Source organism: Lissotriton vulgaris, chromosome 8, assembly GCF_964263255.1.
Source record: "Lissotriton vulgaris chromosome 8, aLisVul1.2, whole genome shotgun sequence".
Classification (NCBI taxonomy): domain Eukaryota; kingdom Metazoa; phylum Chordata; class Amphibia; order Caudata; family Salamandridae; genus Lissotriton; species Lissotriton vulgaris.
The window spans coordinates 344476688-344503783 of record NC_141696.1 but is presented as its reverse complement, the minus strand read 5'-3'; the positions used below and the strand labels follow the sequence as shown (position 1 = coordinate 344503783).

The following is a 27096-nucleotide window of genomic DNA, read 5'->3' as shown; positions in this document are numbered from 1 at the left end:
TTGGTTACACCTCCCTGTGACAGGAAACCTATTCTTCTACCTTTCCCTCCTCGAGCTCAGCTCAGAAGCAGGAGGGCAGATTTGTGTCTGTGGTCGGCAGCAGCACTATCTTGCTGTTAGACCCTAAAAGGCTGGTAGCGCAAATACAGGGGGTACCCTAGGGGAGCCCCCCAGTACAGATGCTGGGGTAGGATTCCAACATTTTTTATACCAAACATGGCCAGTTTCGGTGCAGCCAATATATAGTTAGACAAGTTGTATTTGACTTGACGTCCACTATATTCATGAAATGGCTGACCGCCATGGATGGAGAACCGACACCGGGGTTTGTAGAGGGACCCTGCTCATTCATGGGCACCCTCACACTTGTAACCAAGCACCCTGCCCTCAGGACTGAAGAGCCTACCATAGGGGTGACTTATAGGATTTAAGTGGTGTGGCCTCAGATATAAGGATACTTATATCTGTTGTAAGTGGTGCTAGCAACAACGTACACAGGCTAGAATGGCAGGCATGTAGTCACATTTTGAGTGGTCTCTCATGGGTGGCATAAAACATCCTGCAGCACTTAGGAGACCCCTTTTGTACCTATACCCTGGGTATCTTAGTACTGTATACTAGGGAATTACCTGGGAACACCGGTAGCCTGTTGGGAAGGTACCAAAGTTCTTACCACTGTCAAATTTAGGGAGGAAGCACAGTGACTCGGGTCCTGATTAGCAGGATCCCAGTCAGACCAGTCAGAAAACAAAATAACACCATCAAAAAGTGGGGGTAACCATAAAAGCAGATCCTACTTTCCTACAGTGACATTACCATGTTTGCAATGCACTTATGTGTGACGTTCTATGTCTCAAATCGACACCTCAATTCACACTGTACCACAAGTATGAACTGCATCTACGTTTTATTGTTAGTGACTCCATTTTTAAAATATTGAACACTCTTGCAGGGCAAATATTTAAGTTCAAACAAAATTCTTCACTTAAGGACTCTTCTCCATCACTCAGACAATCTCCGTGCACCACCGCCATCCCATTGACAAAGCCAAGAGGTCTCCTATCGGCGAGACCCTCTGGCATTGCCAATGCTTGTTTCACTTCTTGAACCTTCCTTCAAAAAAGTGGAATGAGCCTCTGCCCTACAGCTGTTGGTAATCGGGACAGAGCAGAAAAATGCAGAATAGCCTCTTGAGACATATCATCACACTGACTGCAAGGAGATTTAAATTCAATGGTTTCATGTCGCCACAGGCAAGACTTCCGGCCTAAAGGTGCTAAACATAATTATGTCCTTGTGCTTTATTCACACCTATACGCTTTGCACTTGTCTCAGTTTTGCCGTGGGATGTATATGCAGGTTTAAGCCAATTGGTGACACACATCCTGTTTGAAAGAATGTAGCCTTCGGGTAGCACATGCCATCTCTTCCACTCATGCTTTCATAGCCCTTGGCCGTGCATGGGGGCAGACTGCTTTTCAGACTAAATAACAAGTCAGTAGAGCAGCAATGACTTTTACCTACATCTGTATAAACAGAGGCAGGATCCGCTCAAGGGACTTTAAATAAACTGTTTTTTTCATGCTAAAATGAAATGTGAATTTGCTAATGTTTGATTTGTGGTAACTGTTGACTTAGCGGGCGAGAACTGTGCCATGATTGATTTTCTTTGTGCTCATCATTGGGAATAATTAAACTAATAATGCAGGACAAAAGAATGTTTTGCTCACATAAATGGCACTTAGATGACAAATTAGTTTGTGACTAGTCCCCTTTTATTAATCAAAAAGCCTTGTGGGACACCCCCGCGCCGCACGGCCACCAGCTGCTGCGTGTGCACCTTCGCCTTGCCCTCTGCCTCGCTGCCTGCCTCGCTGCCGGCTGACGCCGCTGTCGTCTGTTTTGTTTTTTGTTTTGTCTATCATTTGTGCTTGCTTAACCAATATTTTGTTCCCGTGTTAGCATCTTTGTTATCCATTTGTGCCTGTTTTTTAGTCCGTTTCTGCCCGTATTTGCGTTATCCTTCCTGTCTGCCCGCCTACCTCGCCGCCCTCCGCCTTCCCTCCCCGCTCCCCGCTTCCCGCCACCACCGCTGACCACGCCCCTTTTTCCCTTCTGTTCCCTCCCCGCTCCCGCCTCCCAGCTGCCCCGCCCACCCGCGCACTTCGCCTTATATGGCGACCGTGCGAACTCGTAGCGGTCACGCGCAGCGGGCGCGCCGATTGTGCGCCGAAGGCGCGCCAAAGGTAAGCCCGTCTGCGCCCGTCCGCGACCGGATCGCGACCAGCGCCAGGACCCCTGGCCCACGAAGACCCCGACCGACCCGCCTGACGTACTCAGCCGCCAACCTCAGCGCACTCAACACCGGCCGACGCCCAGAGTGCCACCAAGCCACACCACGACGCACCCACGGACCCTTCAGCTGCCACGCCTGCAAATTCACCTGCATCCGGACCTGCCTCGCACCAGCACCCGCCAAGTCGAACACCAGCAGCACCCACCTCAAGTGCATCCTACTCAACACCCGCTCCGTCCACAGACACGCCATCGAACTCTGGAACCTCCTAGAGACCACTGCCCCTGACGTTGCCTTCCTCACGGAGACCTGGATGAACGACTCTTCAGCTCCCGACATCGCCATCGCTATCCCAGAGGGCTACAAGATCGTCCAGAGGGACCGCAACGCCAACCAGATGGGAGGAGGCATCGCCATCATCCACAGGAACACCATCCGTCTCACGACCAGCACCGACAACACCCTGACCACCGCCGAACACCTGCATTTCCAGATTCACACCGACCCGAACACCACCCTCAGAGGCACCCTGATCTACCGACCTCCGGGGCCACGCACCCAATTCAGCGAGGACATCGCCGACTTCGTCAGCCCGCATGCCCTCCCCTCCGCCGACTACATCCTCCTGGGGGACCTCAACTTCCACCTGGAGAACAACAACGACCGCAACACCAGCACCCTGCTCGACAACCTCGCCAATCATGGACTCAAGCAGCTGGTGTCCACCCCCACCCACCTCGCCGGACACACACTCGACGCAGTCTTCTCTTCCAGCACAGACATCGACTTCAGCCACGCCACAGAGCTTCAATGGACGGACCACAGCTGCGTCCACTTCACCTTCAAGAGGACGACGACCCACCACCACCAGCATCAGGCCGCCCGCAGAAGCTGGAACAAGATCACAGCAGACCAACTCGCCGCTTCCCTGAGCCAGCACCCTCCCGCCAGCTCAGCGAACCCCAGCCAGGCCGCCGACAACCTCACGAAGTGGATCAGCAACTGCGCGGACGAACTCGCCCCGCTGAGGATCCCGCCCAGCAGATCCGGCAGCAAGAAAGCCCCGTGGTTCACCAACGAACTCAAGAGCTCCAAGAAGAACTGCCGAGCCCTCGAGAAAGTCTGGAGAAGGGAACCTACACCGGACAACAGGACCACCTTCAAGCTGGCCACCCGGAAGCACCACCAGCTGATCCGCGCCGCCAAGAAAACTGCTTTCAAGGACCGGCTGGACAACAACGCACACAACTGCAAGGAACTCTTCAACATCGTGAAAGAGCTATCCAACCCCAGCGCAGGAAACAACGACATCACCCCATCGCAAGACCTTTGCAACTCCCTCGCTTCATACTTCCACAACAAGATCACGGACATACACAACAGCTTCAACAACCAACCAACGCACACCAAGACCGAACAACCACCCCCCACCACCACCCTCCACGCCTGGACCCCGATCAGCACCGAAGACACCATCCGCACGATGAACTCCATCCACTCCGGATCACCGACTGACCCCTGCCCTCACCACGTCTTCAACAAGGCTGACGCTGTCATCGCACCCCACCTGCGAGACATCATCAACACATCCCTCGACACCGCCACATTCCCTGAGAGCTGGAAGCACGCCGAACTCAGCGCTCTTCTCAAGAAACCCACAGCGGACCCCACCGAACTCAAGAATTACCGCCCCATCTCGCTCCTCCCGTTTCCAGCCAAAGTCATCGAGAAGACCTTCAACAAGCAGATGGCCGCCTTCCTCGAGACGAATGGATCCCTCGACCCCTCACAGTCCGGCTTCCGAGCCAATCACAGCACCGAGACCGCCCTCATCGCCGCCACCGATGACATCCGAGCCCTGATGGACAACGGAGAAACAGCGGCCCTCATCCTCCTCGACCTCTCCGCGGCATTCGACACTGTCTGCCACCGCACCCTAGTACAGCGCCTCAGCAACGTCGGAATCCAGGACAAGGCACTGGAATGGATCATCTCCTTCCTCGACGGAAGAACTCAGAGAGTCCGCCTACCACCGTACAAGTCAGAGGCCACCGAAGTCATCTGCGGCGTCCCTCAAGGATCCTCTCTGAGCCCCACCCTCTTCAACGTCTACATGAGCCCCCTCGCGGCCATCGCACGCCAGCACAACCTCAACATAATCTCCTACGCCGACGACACCCAGCTGATCCTCTCCCTGACCAATGACCTCGCCGCCGCCAGAGCCAACCTGCACAAAGGGATGAAAGAGGTAGCCGAGTGGATGACGACCAGCCGCCTGAAACTGAACTCGGACAAGACGGAGGTCCTCATCCTGGGCTCCTCACCCTCCGCCTGGGACGACTCCTGGTGGCCTCCCGCCCTGGGCACCGCACCCAAACCAACAGACCATGCACGCAACCTGGGCTTCATCCTGGACTCCTCCCTCTCCATGACCAGGCAAGTCAACAACGTCTCCTCGGCGTGCTTCAACATCCTACGCATGCTACGGAAGATCTTCTGGTGGATCCCCACCGAGACCAGGAAGACCGTCACCCAGGCCCTCGTCACCAGCCGACTGGACTACGGCAACGCCCTCTACGCCGGTACCACCGCCAAGCTCCAGAAGAGACTCCAGCGGATCCAGAACGCCTCAGCCAGACTCATCCTCGACATCCCACGAACCAGCCACATCTCCGGACATCTGAGAGACCTTCACTGGCTCCCCGTCAACAAAAGAATCACCTTCCGCCTCCTCACCCACGCACACAAAGCCCTACAGGACCAAGGCCCGAGCTACCTCAACAGCCGAGTCAACTTCTACGCTCCCAAGCGCCACCTCCGATCAGCCAACCACGCCCTCGCCGCCGTCCCCCGCATCCGAAGAGCGACTACAGGAGGAAGGTCCTTCTCCTACCTGGCCGCCAAGACCTGGAACTCCCTCCCGACCGACCTGCGCCTGACCCAAGACCACCTCTCCTTCAGGAAGAAGCTGAAGACCTGGCTGTTCGAGCAGTAGCGGCACCCCCCCACCCCCAGCGCCTTGAGACCCTACGGGTATGTAGCGCGCTCTATAAATGTCACTGATTGATTGATTGATTCAAATAAGTCAAGGATACTCGAACTGCATTCAGAGTGAATATTGCCTTTTACAGGTAAAGGGTATCTGTACCACAGGGGGTGAAAGCACATCTATTGATATTACTGCTATTTACTGTGAGAACTTTTTGAGGAGTTCCAGGGCAGACATGGGTTACTGGGCTTCAACTGTAAGAATCTGAGCCCTATTCCACTGGTATCCTGGAGCATAACCTTAAAATTGAGCCCAATACTGAGCACCAAGAACACCCCTTTAGCACATGACTATAAGGTCATGAAATTGAGCAGTCCAGACAATACCTTTGCTTAGAAAATAATAAATACATCATTCAAAATATACATAACGTATACCGCACATAATATCACACAAGGCAGTAAAATATACTTGAGTGGTGCTGATAACTTTCAGTGATTAGAGGCAGAAAGCCTAAGCTGCCCCTGTGATGGAACCTCTCATTGGTGCTTCTTGTGCAAAAGTTCCAAATCAGTCTCTGTAGTTCTCCCTTAAAGGTGTTTGGACACGATAAATCTCTAGGGTACGCCAACCAGTTGTGGGAGAGCAACTATTTCCCTGCCTGCACATGAAAACTTTGCCCCCCCACCCCCCGTTATTTTCCTCAGGTTTTACATTGCTATTTTCTTTTCCAGGCCCTGCTGACTGATGTGTGGGTGCCAGTTATGCTGTCAATGTGGCGTGAGTGTTGTTACAGAGGCAGTGCTAGGACCAGTCATGGAGGCTGTAGTGCAGTTGCAGTGCTTGTGGCTTGATGGATCTTGTGATTTAGGATTTCCCTCGTCCCCAGATACAAAACCAACCACCAAATATGCTGGGTTCACTTTCTTGCCAAAGGAAGTACTTAGGTCCGGGTGTAAGCCTCTCGGATGATGCAGTTCTCCTCCAGCACTTCCTTTGTGGGGAAAGGAGGCTGAAGGTTTTCACACCTTCCTAGTGCTTGGTGTTGCACTGGAACTCTGTCAGGCCTGAGTTCTTCTGTTCTCTTCATCCACAGGGGGTACATAATCTGTTCATGCAAGGACACTTTGGGTGTCTTGGACCTCACCCTTGCAAAGTGATGCAGGTTCTACTCTGGTGATGTAATGGACAACTTCATCCTACCTCAGCTCCTTCAAGGGACCTCAACAGCATCTCCCTCATTCAAGTGCACCTTCATAGGCACTTTTCTGAGTCAAGTCCCTCCCTCAAAGCAGAGCCTAGGAACCCCTTTTATTGATGGTCCCATGTTGCTGGTGTCAAACCTAGCAAGAGGAGTTGGCAGTAGAAACCCCATCCCTGGGCACAGAGACTTTCTCGGTCACAACTGCTGTGGAGACCTGGGATGTAGGTAGCAAAATCTTGGCACAGTGGCTTGAAGTTTCTTTTTCATATCTGTAATGAGGTTGCAAACAGTAGATTTGTAATTCAACTGTCAGTTTGTATATTCTACTCAGATTGGTCCAGTCAAGGTCTTTGTTACAAGGTGCTAGCAGGATGCTGGTGGGCAGCTGTTAGTTACCAGACAGAAGAAAAGTCAAAGCACTTTCACAAGTGCTTTCTGGGCTTGCTCCAGCCCTTCACCTTCGGTACCATTCACATGGAGAAAATTCAAATCACACACTCCCCCACATAAACAGTCTCAGCATACATAGCAAGGTGCACATGCAACATCCATATCCCACATGGATGGACAAAGGACCCAGTTGCAGGGTACCAGCTGGCAAATGAATAAATATAGGAGGGACTAGTGGGCATCTCCCCCAAGCAGGGACAGGAAGAAGGCCAGCCATGCCTCTTTAATCATCTTGCTACCTCCTTGGTCAGTCCTTCACAGCCAGTGAACTGATGGTGGTCAGACTCGGCTTCAAAAGGGTACACTGAGTGCCCCTTCTTGAAGGAGAACCCTAGTTTGGGTCTCAGTCACTGTCACCCACATGCTGGTCACCTGTGGTTACGCTGGATATCAAAACCTATGTTATTTTTTTTATTTATTACGAGCTAGAATCATCCCAGAAGGGGTACCTAAAGCTCGCTATGATGAATTTGAGGCATAGCTGCACACTTTCCAGATTCATTCCAACATTGACACTATTTTTTTTAATACATTCTAAAAATTGAAGATTAAACAGTAAGTGTTCTTAAAACAGGTTTACAAAAAAAATGTCATTTAAAAGGGCAAATTCCAATTTCACGTTCACAAAATCACGAATAATGCTATTGTATCCATGGAGAAAAAAAAATTGCTCACAAAGAATTTCTGGCATTTTGGTGGAATTTTTACTTCAGTAAATCGAATACCAGAGGTGTGGATGGTGGCGTTTTTGGTGGGTCCACCTGAAAAATGAGTGAACACCACCATACTGAAAATATATGAGTAGCCATCAACTGTCACAAGTAGTTTACCGCACTGCGTACGCTTGTACATTTACTGGTGTGAAGGCCAGGAGAAAATGCATTTTGGGCTAGGACTGAGGAGGAATCACACCTAAAATGAATGGGGTTGGACAAAGGGTTTCTCCATGAGGAAAATATTTTCCACATAGAGAAAAAAGCATCCAAATGCAAGAGCTCTTTTGCATTGTATCTCTATATACAGAATTTTACACCGTTTGCCTTTCCCTGTTTGGAAGTGGTTACACATGTGAGTATTCGTGGAAATCCGAAACAGTTGCAGAATCCAAGGAGGGCTCCTTGAAATTTTTGTGAATTTCTAAAAAGCTGGACATTTTCCCAAAAAGCGTGAATATGCCATAAGAAGTAAAGCTACATCTTTTTTTCTGGGAAATTTGCAAATCAGGCTTTATAGGGCAAAAAAACTGTACACCTAAAGTTATATATTTTGAACAATTTCCAAAGGTGAGCAAATTAGCAAAACATAAAATATAGGCGTCCGATCAGGTTTCGACTGGCTGTGGTATTTTACAGAACTGTAATCGATATACCACTCTCCATAACGTGTAACCAATAAAAAAGGCTGGAAATGAAAAAAAAAGAAAAATCTCACATGCAGGAAACTAAATGTGCATGTGCAGATTAAAATTGCTGGCTTTCTAACTCCACGTAGCAAACCATAAGACATCTCGCTTTCTCGCAGACTCATTGATTTTAAATAACTGTAGGGCTTGCTGTACAACTTTCTGGAAGAAAATGTAACAACCTGGGTAACAGAGATGTACATATTGGAAGAGCAGTCACTCAGAAATAGGCGAGCTTTCGCTTTTTATCCCATCTAAATAGGCAAAACTAGAATTACAAATTCTCTCATCATATGGTCAATTCTATCCACTAGACATCTAGAATGAGACAATTCAAAGCTGGGGAACACCGTTTCCCACTGCTTTCTGCCCAAGACAAAGGCCGCCTGGCTAAAAATACAATTGCATGCATCTTTAGTGATTAGAGCCACTTTTTGCAGACTTTTGCCAGATTTAATAAACCTTTCTAGTTTGCGAAATCAAAAAAGGATAGGGCTTATATCGAATAATGATGACACTTTTCTCTCTCTCCACCGATTTTGCTTCTGATTAAACTTTTTTTTTCCTCGTCGTGCACTTCAAAGAAGCCAAAATGTTATATGCAGCCCACTATAAAACCAAATACATAAATGTGTGAGGTTACCAACAAAATATTGGAAAGAGTTCAAAATGCTGCAGCACGCCGTTTCAATCACAAGTGAATGTATTAGTCAAGTCTCGTTTTCAGTATTCAATGGGAGTCAAATCCTGTAGTCCCGATAGAAGTCTTGAAGTGGTTAACAACGTTTTTGGGGACGCCACTGTTACCTGTATCGTAAAATGTGTTAAAACTGCAGTTTACACCACAAGAAGCATCATTATCTTGGTGGCAGACCTTTGTGGTAGACAGCTCAACATGGGAATAGGAAATGTGATGAGACAGTTTCATAGCCTAATTTCCTCAAAAAAAGTGTGCTTCGAAACCTAGGGGCATATTATCAAGGGGGTTTATCTCCGCTTTTTTGGCTTTAAAAGCCAAGAAAGCGGAGATAAAATTATCTCACTATTACCTAGCTGTCGCTAACACCAGTTAGCGACAGCTAGTAGGAGATAGCGACCATCTTGGGCCCCACTTTGCATGTCAGTGATATTTATCACTAATGACATGCAAAGTGGGCGTGCCAAGATGTTAGCGACTGAAAACAGTCGCTAACATCGCTATCTCCTATTACCAACTTTTGGAGATATTCGCTCTAAGCGCGAATATCTCCAAAAGCTAACACCTGCCCTGAGCAGTTCTTAGCCATGTTATCCAATGGGAGGTGGATAACATGGCTAAGAGCATTAGCTCGGTAATGCATGAATATCGCTGACTTTTCAGCGATATTCATGCATTGCGGCCGATTTTTATCGCATTTGCAATAAACCTTGGTAATACCAAGGTTTATCTGCGATAATAATCGCCGCAGCTTAGCGGTAAATTTTTGTCTCTAACCAAGCAATAGCGATAATTATCTCTATTGCTTGGTAATATGCCCCCAAATCTTTATGTGCTACACAAGGATCCCAGGGGTTCCTTACAACTAGCCATCTCAATACTCAAACTCAGTTAATAAAATCCATAGTAAATATTGGTACTAAAAAAAATCATATGAGAGGTTGTGGTGGAAATATGGGCCACACTGATGAACTGCAGAACGGACCTTGGGGCATATTACCAAGCAATAGCGATAATTATCGCTATGCATGGTTAGCGGATAAAATTATATTGCCGCGCTTCGACGATTTTTACCGCTTAGATACCTTGATATTATCAAGGTTTATCTCAAAAGCGGTAAAAATCCTGCGGAATGCATGATTATCGCTGAAAAATCAGCGATATTCATGCATTATTGTGACAATGCTCTTAGCCATGTTATCCACCTTCCATTGGATAACATGGCTAAGAACTGCTCTGGGCAGGCGTTAGCTTTTGGAGATATTCGCGCTTCGCGCGAATATTTCCAAAAATAAGGCTTTGTTGATAATTGGAGATAGCGATATTAGCGACTGTTTCCAGTCGCTAACATCTTGGCATGCCCACTTTGCATGTCATTAGCGATAAATATCGCTGACATGCAAAGTGGGCCCCAAGATGATCGCTATCTCCTACTAGCTGTCGCTAACTGGTGTTAGCGACAGCTAGGTAATAGGGAGATAAAATTATCGCCGCTTTAGTGGGAAATAGTCCCGCTAAGGCGGCGATAATGGCCCTTGGTAATATGCCCCTTTGTCTTTTTAGGTCGAAGCCTACCAGCCATCTTGGGGACATGCGGAAAGCTTCCCTGGGAATACAGTCCAACCCATTGCTTACCATTGGCTTTTTGGTTTGTAACTCACACCTGCTTGCTTTCGATTTGCTGGATTTTTTGTGTTAGGCTGTTCAACTTCAGGTCGTCCCTCGTGAAGAGCATAGCTTATTTACTGTATCCTTCAGAGGACTCCGTTTCTGTGAAACAATCCTTTGAATCTTGTTCTTATCTTGTCACATTTGTTGTGCATTCAAAGACAGAGGTCAAATGTAAGACTCAGTCTTCCAAGGGAGCTTGGTTTTTACTTTTCAGTCTCTGACTGCAAAGTGAGAGCATTTATATCCCAATCCTGCTTTGAAATGCTTGTTTTCTAGCTCACAACAAAGTTTAAATGTCTGTCAAGAACTATGCAGACCTTTCAGAATATGTCAGAATTAGTTAATCACAAAAGAACAAACAAATGGTAATTCTGATGTGTGGGGGAAGCAAATATTTTAATATGATCATAACAAATCAATGCACTAAGTGATGACATGTCCAAACATTATCGTTTGTGTGCAGAATACTTTCATCAGTAAAACTGTATGTCTGTGTAAATGTAATGGCCATTTCAATTGAAAATGTGTTGTCTTTCATGGCAGTGTGCTACCACCCCCTGCATACTCCACATTATGCCTGCCCACTCTACTCTGCACCACTCCAAGCCACTGCATTCCACTCTGCACCATTCCACTCTTTGCCACTCCATCTGTGTCACTACACTGCACTCTACTCTGCACCACTCCACTATACGTCACTTCACGCTACGCCTCTCTACTCTACTGTGCACCACTATATCTTGTGCCACAGCACTTTATGCCACTCTGCACCTCTACATTCTTCGCCACTGCACTCTACACCACTCCACTCTACTCAGGACCACTCCATTTTATGACACCCCACTTAACCCCAATCCAAGCCACACTTCTCTGCAACACTGCACTTTGTGCCACTGCACTCTGCGCCAATATACTCTACACAATGCATTCTATGCCAATGCACTCTGTATCACTCCACTCAACGTCACTGTTCTCTATGCAAGTCCACTTTATACCACTATAATCTACTTTGCACCACTGCAGTCTATGCCACTCTACGTCATGGCACTCTACCCCATACCTCTACACCCTACCCTGCACCACTCCACTTTATGCCACTTCACTAAGCTCTGAAACAATCCACTCTATACCACTGCACTCTACGCCACTCTACTCCACTCTGCAACACACCACTCTATGCTGTGACACTCTACTATCTGCACTGCGCTTGACACCACTCAACTCTATTTTGTACCACTCTACTCTGACACTGCACCATGCACCACTCTACTCTAAACCACTGCACTGTACATCAGTGCACTCTACGCCAATCTACTCTGCACCACTGCACTCTATGCACCTACTCTCAACTCTGCAACACTCTATGCCACTGCACTTTATGTCACTCTACTCTACAACAAAGCACTCTATGCCACTCTGTTCTTCTATGCACCACTGTGTTCTATGCCACTCTAATCTACTCTGCACCACTATACACTAGGCTGCTGCACTCTATCCCACTCTACTGTACACCACAGCACTCTAGGACACTCTACTATGCAACACTTAATTCTCCACTACTGAACTCCATGCTACTCTACTCTGCCCCACTCTACTCTATGCCACTCTACTGCACTCTACGCCAGTGCACTCTATGCCACTCCACTCCACACCACTGTACTCCATATCACTCTATGCCACTGCACTCTACTTTGCAACACTTTGCTCTATGCCATTGCACTCTACATCACTTCACTTTATGCCGCTGCACTTTACAGCACTGCACTTTACTCTACTCTACTTTGCACCACTGCACTCTACACAAATGCTCTTTATGCCACTGTACTCTATGCTACAACACTCTAGGCCACTCCACTCTACTCTGCACCACTCTAATCTATGGTACTGGATTTTATGATGCTACGGCACTCCACTCTAAAACACTCTGTGCCACCTTATACCACTCTATGTTACTCCACACAACTCTCCTCTATGCCACAAACCTTTATACATGCTGAACAGCAGCTACGCTGGTGTACAAATTGGCAAAAACACATTGGCAAAGCCAATAGCTCTTACAAATGTGAGACCTATTGGTTCTGCAAGTGCTTGTTTGGAGAAATGCAATCACTTAATCAAGATCCAGCTTCAGCAGATATGGTAAATGATCTATTCAGAGGTGGTCCAGGATGATTTGTACCCTGTAATCCTTGTTGTGGGAGCCATACATTCAATAGCTTGCATAGCAAATCCAGCACCATGTTGAGGTTCAACCTTTCTTCTCTCAAGATGATTATGTAGCAATTAAATTGTCTGTGAAGTATATTACTCCTTTTTGTCCAATTGCAAAGTATTACTAAAGAACTGCTACAGACTAATAAACCATTTTGGAAAAGATTATAATATCTGATCCAGAATTTTACAGCTCATGATTTAGGGGCTATTCACAAAGGTAGACTTACATGTGAGTAAACCTGCAAATTTAAGTTTACTCTTACGCTTTTGAGTAACTTTACTGCTTTTGTCTATTCACCATTAACAAGCGTAAAGTTACTCAAAAGTGTAGACTTACATGTCTCCACCCCTTACATTTACTAGTTAATATTTGTAAATTTTCACACTTACTTGGATGTCTCCACCACTGGCGTGGAGCTCTTCCTATTGTTAACCATAGGGAAAAGCTCAAAGGTTTATTAAACTTAAAAATAAATTAGTAAAAATCTGTTAATATTTAATATTAATATAAATCATTTTAAATATACATACTTATATGCACACATATAAAAATATACATATGTATTTAAAAATGTAGGACACATTTTTAAAAAGTTGCATCATTAGCGTAATGTTTAAATTAGCATTTCATTATTGTTAATATATAAATTAAATTAAATTAATATTATTATTTGTTATATTTAAATTGATTAAATCTTCCCTAAAGTATACCATAGATATATTTTAATTATGTAGTAAAAACTATTTAAATTGATTTAAGTATTATTTTTAAAGATTAAGGTTACATTCATGTTTAAATTAAAAGGGTTAGTAGCATTTTATGGTAAACTAATATGTATGTTTTATTTGTATATACTTTTTTCCATTAAATTAAATATATTTACACTTTTAAAATGATAAAACAAGTTAATTTCATTTAACATTAGGTTGTATGGGATTTTATTTTAAGTCCCTTCTTCCATTATTTACCATGGGAGGGTGGTGTAGCACCAGTGGTTGGTTGTGTGTGGTGCTGGATTTATACCAGGTCTGAGCTGGAGCACCTGTACAACTGTTAGTTTTTTTGTTTGCCGCAGTAGCCATAGAATTACTGTTTGTGAACAGAAACATGCTTACATTTTATGGGTGGGTGCAAGTTCCACCTTAAACCGTCACCCAGCTAACCCCTTCTTAATCCTCCCTACTTGACAAACATTTTTTCATAAACCTTCCCTATTTTGAAACCAATCCCCCTTGTCCCTCCAACATTTACTTTTAGAATATATTCCTATGTATGTGGCGATCCCTGCTGTTGGGGCAGATATCTCTGCACATACATGGCGGGAGAGGTGAAGGTGTAGACCTCCGCATGTAGATGTGTGAATAGCTTTTTGTAGTATGTTAGTAGTACCATTGTGGTACTACTAAACGTATTACAAAATTCATTTTGTGAATAAGCCCCATAGTATTTTGCCTGCTATCTTGGAACTAGAGTGACAAATATGTGGTTGGTTTGGCCCGTAAAAAAAGTGTATGAAAATGTTTTTGGTGAAACCATTAAAACCCTGAGATCCTGTCATACATGCCAAAGACAATAATGAAATGGGTATTTGTGGTTCTTTTCTTTACTTTTTTGAATACCAATCCCACCAATACTTCAAGTACATTTATTGAAATCTGGATCTCTGTATCACATGCATTTGGAGAGATAATTACCACAGTCCATCCAAAAAATGTTGACAGCCTCCAAAAGATTCAGAAAGTGGAGTACTGACTATTTGGTGTTATACTGATGGTAAGCATTAAAATATGCATTAATATTGAAAGTCAATATACTCTAAAGCCTTTTCTCAAGATGCTAATGGAAAACTATCTCACGGGGTGGTGCATTCATATGGCTTGATGGTATTTCAGATATTTTGTTAGTAGTTAAAGACAATGATTTCAGAGAGGGCTATCAGAAATGGCTCCTCCTCATTTGGGGGAACCAACAATGGAAAACACTAGCTCTAGGTTGGTAAGTCCAGTTTGATAAAACTCCTTAATCATAACTTTTCCTTAAAAGGCAGAACACTTTTCCCCATGTGCCGATAGAAACATGTATTGAGTAAATGGTATAAGGAACCGAGCAAGGAGAAAGAGGGGCAGGAGAAACATAGGTGGGTGGGTTGGAGATATTAGGGTACACGTAGGGATATAATTAGTAAGAATGTACAGAGTTACTTACGTACAGGTAAAACGACTAGGATATAAGCTTGGGGAGATATACTAGGATGCAGGCCAAGCCACTACAATTATGCTACAATGGCAGACCAAATTATGTGGCAGAGTTTATGAAATTATGTAGCAAGAAATGGCAAGTTACGCAGCATAGACCAGCACATTCTGTAGCAGTTTTAGTTCACTAGTATTTGCATTTCATCACTTTTAGCTGTCTGGGAAACAGTTACGCCTCATTAGTGCCAGTTTAATGTCTCAATACAGCACTCAGCCCTGGAAACTGATCAGTTACTGTTAACCTTTCCAAATGGATTGCCACAGTACTGCAGCACGTGTGGGGCTTTTGGGTACTATGTGATCTGTGTAATCTAGCAACAATTATTTTTTTTAGAATCTGCAAATTATGCATCAGACAAGAGGATTATTCAGGAAGTATGGCAAGTCCAGGATAAGGCAAACAATGCCATTGCCACAGACTCACATAGTTCAGGGGGATCTAGCTGTAAGTAGGGCTACCAGAGTACGGAAAGTGATAGGCGTGACAGGGGACTACCATTGACAGAGAAACTAGGCTACAGGTAGAGGTATCTAAATAGAGGTACTATGATTCATATATATCTACACATATCTATTGATCTATAGATAGATAGATAGATAGATAGATAGACAGATAGATAGATAGATAGACAGACAGACAGACAGACAGACAGATAGATAGATAGATAGATAGATAGATAGATAGATAGATAGATAGATAGATAGATAGATAGATAGATAGATAGATAGATAGATAGATAGATAGATAGATAGATAGATAGATAGATAGATAGATAGATAGATAGATAGATAGATAGATAGATAGATAGATAGATAGATAGATAGATAGATAGTACCTCTACCTTTATGTTGGTGTATATATAAAAGTTGATACCCTTTAAAAGTATCATGAAAGTACATTATCTCAGCCCTAGTTCCTCATGGCCTGGTACAGCGGCTTTGCATACAAGGGGGGGGGGTCTGCCCAACTGGGTATAGTGCCCTCTTCTTCATGTGATGACCCTGTCTGTGCTCATAATGCTAGTTCCTTGCTTGTCAAAAGCAAGGCTGTCATTGAATTCTCCCCGGCCGCTACCCCTTATGTGATGGCGTTGGGGAATGTTCCCATTTTCGCATGAGGGGCCAAGTGAATCCTTTGAGCATCTGTAAAACAAGGTGACATATTGGATTGGCCTTAATTCAAATCTGGGCTCCCATATTCATGAGCAGATTAATATGATGCAAAGGGTCAGTTGTTTGGGGAAAGACATTAAAGCCTATGAGGGGATTTGGTGGTGGTGAACTTTAATCAATTCTTGATTGCTACACAAGTTCTGGGACCAATTAGTTCATGTAGATGTAGTATTCTGTCTTCTATTCATGCAGTCGCATTGGGTTGTTTCTATAAGCTGGAAGTTGTATGCATAACTTCATGGTCACATGTAGGTTGTCAGGACTATCGAGCAGCTTTGATTACCTCTGTAATTCCACCCCTGGAGTCTGTGAATCGTTTTGCCACTTTGAGTGCCCTAAATCGTTGTGATTGGCTTGTGTCTCAAGCTGACTCTGTGACTTCGATCAGCCCTTCTGGTAGTAGATCTCCCATCCTCTCCAACGCAATAACTTAAATTTAGTAAGCTGGAACATTTATGGAATTTCTGCCAAATTCAGTGATCCGAACTGGTTTAAATCCATTAGCAAATGTATTTTTATTTGTTTACAGGAAACCTGGGAGATAGCAAACCGATTTTTCATGGAGGGGTATCACGTTTATTTTATTCCTGTTCTTGCTCCAGCCTCCGGCAGGGCAAAAGGGGGGGTCTTATTGTTTATATTGCCTTGGAAGTTAATGTTCCTGTTAACGTTTTACCTTCTGGCACATCTGCATTACAGGCATTAAGGATAACAATGTAGGGTTCTACTGTATTTCATCTAATTAACTTTTACAACGCTACATCAGGATCCTCCAACTCACACAGTATATCCCTTTTGGGTTCTTTCATTGAATTTGTAGTTGATAATGGGGGTGGCACACCTAATATAATTATTGCAGGGGATTTTAATATTCACATGTGTGAGTGTTCTCTTGATAGTCAAAGCCTCGGGGCTAGATGGTATACCTCCTGCTCTGTTCCTTACTGATGTGGCGGTTTAGGGCCCCAACCCTAACCCAAGTTTTAAATGCTTCAATGAGAGAGGGATCTCGGCTCTCATGGTCTTCCTTAGCAATAGTCCCAGTTTTTAAAAAGGGGGATATAGATAACCCACAATGTTATCAACCAATATCCCTCATTGACTCTGTCATAAAGGGTATGGGGTGAGCCCTATTGTCAAGACAAAAGAGCTGGGTGGAGGACCATAAGATTATTTCTGACTTGCAAATGGTTTCAGGTAAGGGAATTGCACCATCGACCAGTGCCTGAAACTTTATTTAGTGGTTAATAAATACACTGTTGCCCTCACCTGTCATGTATGGACCTCTCATCTGCCTCCGACAGGGTCACTGGGATAAACTTTGGGTTATCCTTCTGGGAATGGGGGGGCTAACCCTAATATAGTATACTATTTGTAGGAGTTTCAAGTTCATACTACTGCATCAGTCAGGTACTCTAGTCTGGCAGTTCACACAGACTGTTTTAAAACAGAAAGAGGAGTTAGGCAGGGTGCATTTCGGCCCCTTTGCTATTAGGTCTAGCCTAGCTGCTCTAGGAGATGACCTTTTGCAATCGGTCTGCACTTTCCAACACTTGTGCGAATGGCGGCATCCACCTTGCGGGAGCGAGCAGCGGCGTGCAGGGGCCATCTGTTTTTAATTAGCATGGCTGCCTGTCTCGAGAAAAGCAGTGGCTCGCTTCACTTGCCCCCTCTGGCCCCTAGCGCATAGTGGGCACTTTATCTCTTTACTTTAATTGTGCACTGCTCGCGTTGCTTCCCTTTTAGTCCCCGCCCACACCGCTCTCCAAAGCGGGACACCTCTTTTGTTCTCCCTTGTGACTGCGAGCTCAAGACTTGGTTCAGTTCCCGTGCTGCTCTCCCAGGGGCCGGGAAAGCCCTCCGTTTGGGTGTGCTAGTTGCTGATCATGCTCTAAGTTGGGCATTGCGTGCTCTACCACTGGCGCTGCTTGAGCAGTCCCTGAGCCTCCCACTGCGAGGCACGCTCACCCCGTAACAAACTAAGTAGACATGCACCTCAGCGTGAGGGCGATTTATAGTAGGGTGTGCAAATAAGACAACTGCTTTATTGTTTCCGCTCGCAGCCACAGCAGTGAACCTTCAATTAGCTCCTTTTGGCCCCAAATGGTCACCAAGGCAGTATGCAGCGCACCTCGCCTTTTGGGAGACATAAGGTGGCCTTGTATTTTCAGCGGTCAACTAGGAGAGATCACGGGAGGTCCCCCACGCACGCAATCTGACCATAATTGCTGCAACTCCTGCAGCTGCCGTGCAGGCTTAAGGTCAGCTGCATGTGGCTAACTTGCACCTCAGGGATTTTCAGTGTTTGTCCCCCCTCCCCCCACCAACCCACTGTGCTGTGGCCATGCCTCTATATGCCATACCCTAGGGTTTTGAGGCACTAGGTCTTGTGGATACATGACTGCTGTGCCCTCCACGGAGGCGCTGCGTCATCATTTTGGGACTCAGTAACTACTACAGTCCATGTAGGAGGTGCCCAGAGGCTTCTGCGGTCTACGTGGTGTATTGGGTACTGCAAAGGGTATATTAAAAGCGCAAGGGTGCAATGCACTGTGTTTTCTTGGTGATATATGCATTATGATTCATGTGTTCTTATTCCCTAAACTGCTGCATTGCATACCCGATACTATGACGCAAATCTTTTTGATTACTGTTTATTCAGAATAATGTGTACCATTTCCAGACCTGCACTATACTAATAATACATGGTGATTCATATGTTTTCTGTTACAATTATGTGTAAGGTAACAAAAATGCGTATAACGCTTTTTATTATAACTCTGCAACATGCTACCCAACAGCCACACTAAGCTACAACATAGCTTGAATACACTGACCAAGCCAATAGCTCTGACTAAACATTTATAAGATCCAAAAGGCGAGACCTATTGGCTATGCCAATGCTTGTTTTACTCTTTATATCAACAGCCTTGAGCAGGCTTTGCTGGAGTCTCAAGCTCATTGTTCCAATATAGTTATTCTCCCACTTCCTGTTTTGTTATATGTGGGCGATGCGGTCCTGTAGGCTCAGACAGCGAAAGAACTGCAAACTCTTTGAAATTCCTGTGTTATTTTTATGGAAAAGTGAGACCAAATTGTTTTGTGTTGGCGGTAAGCCGGGTTCTGCAAAATGTAATCTTAAGAATTTGTAACCACACAATTGCCAAGGTAGAGGCTTTCTCATACTTAAGTGTGTTGTTAGACTCTGTCATGGAAACCTTTGGTGGGTGCTAAGACTGATGAGCTCTCAAAATCTATGGCTGCAGTTCTCCAGTTTGCTGTGAGGCTGGGCAGTAGACCCCTTAAGACCCTGATGAAGATAGAACAGGCTAAATGCATTTCAAAAGCCTCTTATGTTAGCAAGATCTGAGTGTAAATGGTTCTGGGTCGTTTTCAGGTCTCTGAGAAAAAAATATTGCAGCGGGTACTCTGTGTTCCTCAGAGCACCACCTCACTGTGTATCCATGAAGAACTGGGGGTAGGTTGTGTGAGCGATATTCTACCTTTGCAACCTTTGTTGGACTGAATTAGAATGTGGACCAGTGAAGCCTTTTGCCTGAACAGGGTAACTTTAAAGGACTGCCTATCGATTGATTGAGCTTTAAGAATCCCTTGGTTGAAATATATCAAGAATTAGTTTATGCAGTTGGGGAGGGGAAACTTTTTTCAATCTCTGAGTGTATTTGTAAAGTGGATAGGTTCTGGATTGAAACTAACTTATTAGAAAGAAGCGCTTGGGCAAGAGAGGAGTTAGACCTCCAGAAGCCTATGGTTCAAAGGTATGTGTTGCTGACAACAACACAGAGGATAGAGCCATATCGTATCTTTGTTAAAAATATTAGAGACTGTCATCTGCTTACTAGGTTTAGATTTAATCTTTTACATTTACTTTTAGCCTCCCACAAAGGATCCTCTGATCTGGGCTCTATGGGTACCTACGGCGGCAACACTGTCTCTCCACAGGGCACCCTCCATTTTGGAATGTTTTGTAAATACTCTGTTAAACCGAGAAGAACTTTTATTATCCCACTTTTGAAGTGGAAGGGGTTTTCTCAAGTTCGTCCTGCTATAGTATTTCTAAAGATGCTGAATGATGAATTTGTGACTTTTAATGTTGTTGTTTTTTTTAAATCTATTACCTATATTAGGAATTTGCTGAAAGAGTTTTGAATCCAAATAAAGTTGATTTGATTTGTTTTGATAAAGCTAGTAATTCTGAATCTTATTAGGTTGAGTTTTGGTAATATCAAAGCAACTTTGTGTGTTGCACCATCTGTAGAGAAGAAACTCAACAATGAAGCAAATATCCTGTGCTTTGACTGTTAGCAGGGTTCCTCTGCTCAACTTAATAGAGCAGCAAAGTTAACACATATTCTTCAAAAAGAGTTATGAAAAAGAGTGAGAAGAGGAACCTTGCTATGAAAGTGCTAAACAAAAAAGGCATACACTGCAAAATATTGCTTAGCAGATACTACTGACAAAAGGTATTTTTCTCGTACCTTTAACAAAGGCTATGTGCATTCACGTTATTTGTATGTGTACAATAACAGCCATACATACAACAGCATGTTATCATGGCAGCAAAATAAAACAAATGAGCATGCATGTGTGACTAGCCACTAGCACTGTGTCTGTGTGTCAGACTAAAGTATCCAACCAGCATTAACTCCATAAACAAAAAATGCCATAAACCGGCAATAAAATGTTCTAATGGGAATAGCATAAAGTATGTATGTCAAATAACACGCACAAGCTGCACATCATGTTTTGCCTACAGGCTCACAAAAGAACTACTTGATTACCTATCATCAAAACAGAACTTGAACAGAAATTGGAAATTGTAACCATCCAGAAAATCTTAAGGTGAAGGCCAAACCATCCAATCAATGGCAAACCACTAAAAACACTTGTAAATCAATTGCTTAGGGGACTGAACCAAAGTCTACTCTCTCTCTCTGTACTTCTTTTTATTATACTTTTTAGACCTGCTGTTAACATGACGTGGCTCATATAAAGGTGTCTGTTGCCACACCCCCCAAAAAAATTAGATTCTGGATTTTTTTTGGGCGGGGGGGCGGGGGGGGGGCGGTGATTGGTATTCACTCATCGGCTGAGAATCTCTGTCATTTTCAAAGTACACATCTCTTAGTCATTCAGCAAATTATTTGAAAATCCTACTTCTATTCTCCGTCATTTGCATTATGCAGTTGTCTTCGTGCTTTTAATGTTGCATCTTCCAACTGTGACTACTGCACTGAGCATTAAACATACTGAACAACTTCAATTCCATTTTTCCATGCATATGTTCAGGGCCACTGGAATTATGAGATTGTGCGGTCGTGGTGATTATCGCATTGTTATAGTAATAATAATAATAATGATCTTTATTTAGATATAAAACATATCTTTAAAAGAATTTACAGATTGTTATAGATTTTCAGCATTTGCCACATAATCCATCCTCTGCTACATAATCTGCAGATTATAACAAAAAAAACATTATTTCTAACTTAAGTAGTTCAAAGGTTTATAAAAATGCAGTGAGACGCATTGCCACCCAGTGGAAGGCTCTTTGCAAAGCTGGACTGTTCACCTTTCTGTTCTTCAAAGCTATATTTGAGTGTGAAACTAGTACTAATGTGGTGCAATCAACCTTACCAAGTTGAAAATGACGAATACATGGAGTAATGTTATTCCAAAATTCGTTGCGGTATGCTGCATATAATGTCTCTGCTTGCCGCATAATTTTTCACAACCCTGCCACACAATTTGGCCCTCTCCTACCACATATTTCCAGTGGCCCTGCATACACTACACAATGTTATGTATGATGCTCAACTGAAGCAAATATTTTAAAGGTGGGTACATACTGCAGATTTCCCACAAAGTACTGATGAGTCTATCAAATGTCAAGGTTTATTAAAAAGTCAAAATACCTCTGCAATCTAACCTGCATTGATAGCGAATGGGCACTGATATAGTGAGTCTTGTGAAACTTAAGTAGTTCTTGGCAGTGGGATGGTTGGATATCTTGCACATGACTGTGATCCGTTTGAAAAGATTTGTCTCAAGAGTAAGATGGTTGGAGACTGTTGCTACTAGTTTAAAACTATGTTTACCAGCACTGCTAGAATAAAACTGAAGAAATTATGCTGTTTTGTTATAAGGTCAAAATATTTATCATAACATCCTGGGGCGTGTTTCTCAAAAAGGCCTAAATAGCACTAAACCAGTGCTTCACATTTTTGTGTCTATTAAGTATCCAGTTTTAGCATGGAACGCCAATTGAAGGCCCTTCTAAGAAGGTTTTTTAGTTAACCAAACTTCTTTCTTGCAGAGTCTATATTGAGCAGCTTCCAGTGTATTCTCAACGGTAAGCACTACTCAATAAAATTCATCTATGCCGTTTCAGCATAAACCATGGCTCTAGACACACCTACAAATGGTCTTCTCAGAGAGCACCCACTAGGCAGAACCCTTGCACCCTTATTTGCAAATAGTTACCAAAGTGCTGTCAAATCAACAACATCATCACACACCACACCAACATGGACAGTATAAACCATTCAGCTAAAATCAGCAAAAGTATGACACACCTGTGTGTCAACTTCATTACCTAAGGGGGTAGTGATGAAAATAAAGACAGCACTTTTCTCCAGCTGATCAATGATCAACCGCCCCCCCCCCCCCCAAGCCAAAGTTCTCAGGCACAATCATCCACACACAGACAACACTACAATTATTTTCTGCTATCTAACTTAGTTTACCTTGACTGGAACCTACCCAAATCACTTTGAATCAGAACAATGGAGAATATGTCTACTAACATCCTACAACCAAACACCAACAAACAATAGACACAGTTGATTGATGGTACAAGTACTACCATAGCATAATGATGGTCAAAAGCACTTTACAAACGCCATAGCATAATATACCATCTAACTAGTTGACTAGAAGAGCGTCCATTAATTTCTGAAGCAGAGCAGATATGCAGTGGCCTTGATCTAGAGAAGAAAGCAATTTGATTGGATTCAAATTAATCAAAATCTCCATAAATGTATACACGTTTCACCAAACGCTCCCAACAATATCCCTGCGCTGTTTTTTTTTCTCCCAATGTGGAGGTGTCTTGAGCTCACGGTGATTAGAGCAGTATTACATAAGGAGGTTGACCCGGGAAACACATGGAAGCTACATTGTCTGGATGGCATCGTCCATATGACAGTGCAAGTGGTTGCGGCGCGAGGAAGGGGTCAGTCATGGGTCCTGTGCCACCCACAGAATCCTGCTCTGATTCGGGCTATGAAGCGTGGCGCATGTACAGACTACCAGCTGTTCGCGAGGCTTACGGCCTTGCTTTTATTGTTCTGCTAAATTAGAGGTTGGGCATGAGAGGGATTCCCAGCATACCACTTGTTTACATAGACATTTTAATATGTGCCACGCTCTCGTACATAAAAAGGAAATAGCAGCTGATGGGAGCCGGGGCAGACGGACTATTTTTTCCCCTCGGGCATTCACTTTGCAGGGCTGTGGAAAATCCAGACGAGGCGGGGGGCGCCGATCACTCTGGCTACAGCTGGGCTTTTATCAAGGATTAGCAGGCGTTACGCGGCCGATGGAAAGTGAACGGCATCTAACGCCAGCAGGGCCAATTATCCTTTGATGGTGCCCTGGTCAGGGATTGTCAGTCACACTCGACGGTGCCGCGGCGCGCGCTGGCACTGACGCACAAAGCCCGTAGAATAATGATGATGATGAGGGAGTGCGCTCTATTACGCACTTCCAAATATATGCGAATATATGTATATGTGAAATGGCCTTCGCCTGAATGGGGGCCTCTCACGTTTTGGGGGCGCCTGAAGGGTTGGGGTTCCTGTGTGCGACAGCTGCTGCAGGGACTTTCGTTACGCCCCCGTAGAACCTACGGGATTTTGCAAAATTATATAAACATACAGGCATTCCTGGTTTAGTAAGTGTTCCTGTACCTCTTTCACCAAGGGGGCAACAACGGCTCTTTTTCACACTAGCCTGAAATTATTTAATTTCCTGAATGTTTACCTTGAGACATTATTCAATTTTAAAATAATGGGTTATGGCAGTCCTGGTGGAAATTCCATAAAGTAATGCGCATTGGCAATCCTGGCGGAAACTCCAGTTGACCTGTTGCAAAAGGTTTCTGCTTTGCCCAGTTAAAGCTTATTCGTATTTTGACACTGGGCTGCACACGCACCCAGTGGAAAGAAAGAACATTATTGAGAAGATTAACAATTTCTTTTGAAGTTATTCGACACCAATAGACAGGGATAACGGCTTCTTAGGTGTAAATGGAGCCACGTTGATTATTTTCTTTAAAAAATCAAGGAAGTGTCAAAACCCTTGAGGGTCCACGTGATCCGAAAGAATCATTTTATAAGAGGACAGTCTGAATTTCTGACAGTCAATGTATGTCTCCTGGCAGAAACACCACAGACTTTTTGGGTGGGTGGAGGACGTTTTTAAACCGCAAATATAGTTCTAAAACAAGACACAGACACGCATGGAACCACCATAACTACAAAATACAGTGCTGTTTGAAAAAACTATAATATCAGACTGGGAAAAAGAAACAGCATGTGCGTAAAATTGAGAGGATTCTGAATTCCAGTACATAAACGCATATAAAGTTGTCTAAACCGCAGCAACCCTCTTTCCCACTGCCTTATATATCATTCACGTTACATCCACACACGGCTATACCACGTTATTTAATATTAAGTCATCTATAGAAACTTTTCCTGTTTCGTCGGGTTCCCACAGCTATTGTTTCCACAGGATTTGAATTTCACGTACGAAAAAAATAGCATTTTCTGCAAATTGAAAAAAAGTCTGCAGGTACGTGAAGCTAACGCCCTTTGCACAATCTCACGACGATGCCTTTGCCTCTTTAGGAATAGCAGGTCAGTGATTAATGCGATTTCAATATTTATCTATCGTACCAAGGGTTGCTGCGTCGAAATACCGTTGATTTATAACACCTCTGCGCGAGCTGCTCAACATTGTGAAGCTGTGTGTTCCATTTTTTTTATTAAAGGAAAAATGAAATATATGTGCATGCAGGAAAAAACAGTCTCCCTCGCGTGAAACAAGCTTGCAGTAATTCTTCAGACATTGCAGAGTGGACACGCACTCTGCAAGCCCCACATGGTTCATTATGCACCAAAGAACAGGATTTCAGCAAAGCTCCTGAATGCACAATACAGCGCCTCTCAAATATGAAATGTAATTATTGTGAGAGCAAGTCAGATTTCGCGTCTCGCTTGGCTTATTCAGAGGTCAGCTTGTGACCTAAAGCTCACAGGTTCGGAACCCACCGCGGCAACTTCACTCATCTTTTTTTTCCTCCTTCCGACCTCTTTAAATGAATGCTCTTAAGTTAGGTGGCAATGAGCACCCAGGGTAAGCCAATAGCGCCAAGAAGCCATCAAGGCTACAAATACACCTACCGCTGATAATTTTGGAACATGCATAATTGATGGCATTTTAAGCTTAGTGGGTTTTGCAGGGACGCCACACTTACCCTGTCTTTGCAGGTATTCGAGAGATGACCCCTTCCTGAGTGGAATCACATTCCCTTTCCTCCGAAAGATGCAGTCCCATGCGCGCAGCCCACTTTCAAATTAACAAGCCGCCACCAGTGGGCTCCGTCGGCTGCCCCCGCCAGATGTGTGCAGCCACCTCACAGTGATCTGTCTTCGAGCTTCCAGGAGCTCAGAAAAGTGCGTCACTCAACTACCCCAATCAAGGGGCAGTTCTGGGTCAACAGGTTCAGACAGTGACTCCTACCAGCTCTGGACTGCGCATCCCCACGCCGTCTGCGCACATCCACTTTACAGCATGTGCTGTACCGAAGGGGGCTAAACTGGCTACTAAATATACTCCTGTGTGGCCGAGCCAAGACAAACACCACGGATTTCCTCATAGCCTGCAGCCAATCAAAGCCATACATTAAAGCCGTCCTAATCCGCAACCAGCACTCCTCAATCCACGACAAAGCTGAGGCAAACATTATTACGCAAATTAAAAGTGGTGCCACCTAGCATGACAGGGGATGCCAGAAATAAGATGCGCCCGTTCTTTGAAGGCATTCTGGGCACCCCTGCGGACGGCTGGCACCGGATGGGCAGAGCGCGCGTGGCCATGGGCCGCAGGGCAATAAACGGCGCGGTTCTGTACCAGAGCACAGGTAAGGCATAGATTCTTGACCGGAAGGGACAGCACTTCCAGTGCTCCGGTTAGTACATGTCGGAACAGGGGTTGTTGCAATTCAAACACGGACGCATGAAAGAAAGTGCACTCGAGAATTCCACTAGAATGGCTCTTACCTTTGGAAAACGCTACTCCCCGCTCAGTTGGAACAGTTATTCGGAGTTCCCACGGTGTGACAGTGCATTGTGTCTTCGTTCTCTCCCTGCGGCAGTCACTCGGGCTCCCCTTTACCTTTGTAACTCACAAAAGTTCCGGCTGCTGCTACTCAAGCGAAGAGCGAGGGCGAGGGAGCGTCAAATGGAAAAGTGCCACTGAAGCCATATATCAATCAGGCGTGCTCCAGCTCCATGGCAAATGGAAATTCCACAGAAACGTGAGGCTCTTGTTATCTGGGAAATCACTAACCTCGCCGGCCAGGTTCGCCCCTTCAGGGAATTACTACAGGGAGAGCCATAAACTGCAAATGTGCAAATGTTGGGGTCACCACATTACC

At 44.7% G+C, this 27096-nt stretch overlaps 1 protein-coding gene across 2 annotated transcripts in view; it reads right to left on the bottom strand.

The window, feature by feature from the left end:
- The window catches only part of NDP (norrin cystine knot growth factor NDP), a 394105-nt gene extending 367251 nt beyond the window's left edge, over positions 1–26854 (bottom strand). Inside the window, exon 1 of one of the 2 annotated variants that reach the window (XM_086933274.1) lies at positions 26720–26854. The gene's annotated coding sequence lies outside the window, so the exon portion shown is untranslated. Of the gene's footprint in view, positions 1–25914; positions 26246–26719 lie in introns of those variants that run through there. The other variant, XM_086933273.1, reaches the window with a different exon arrangement.
- Positions 26855–27096: the final 242 nt, after the last annotated feature.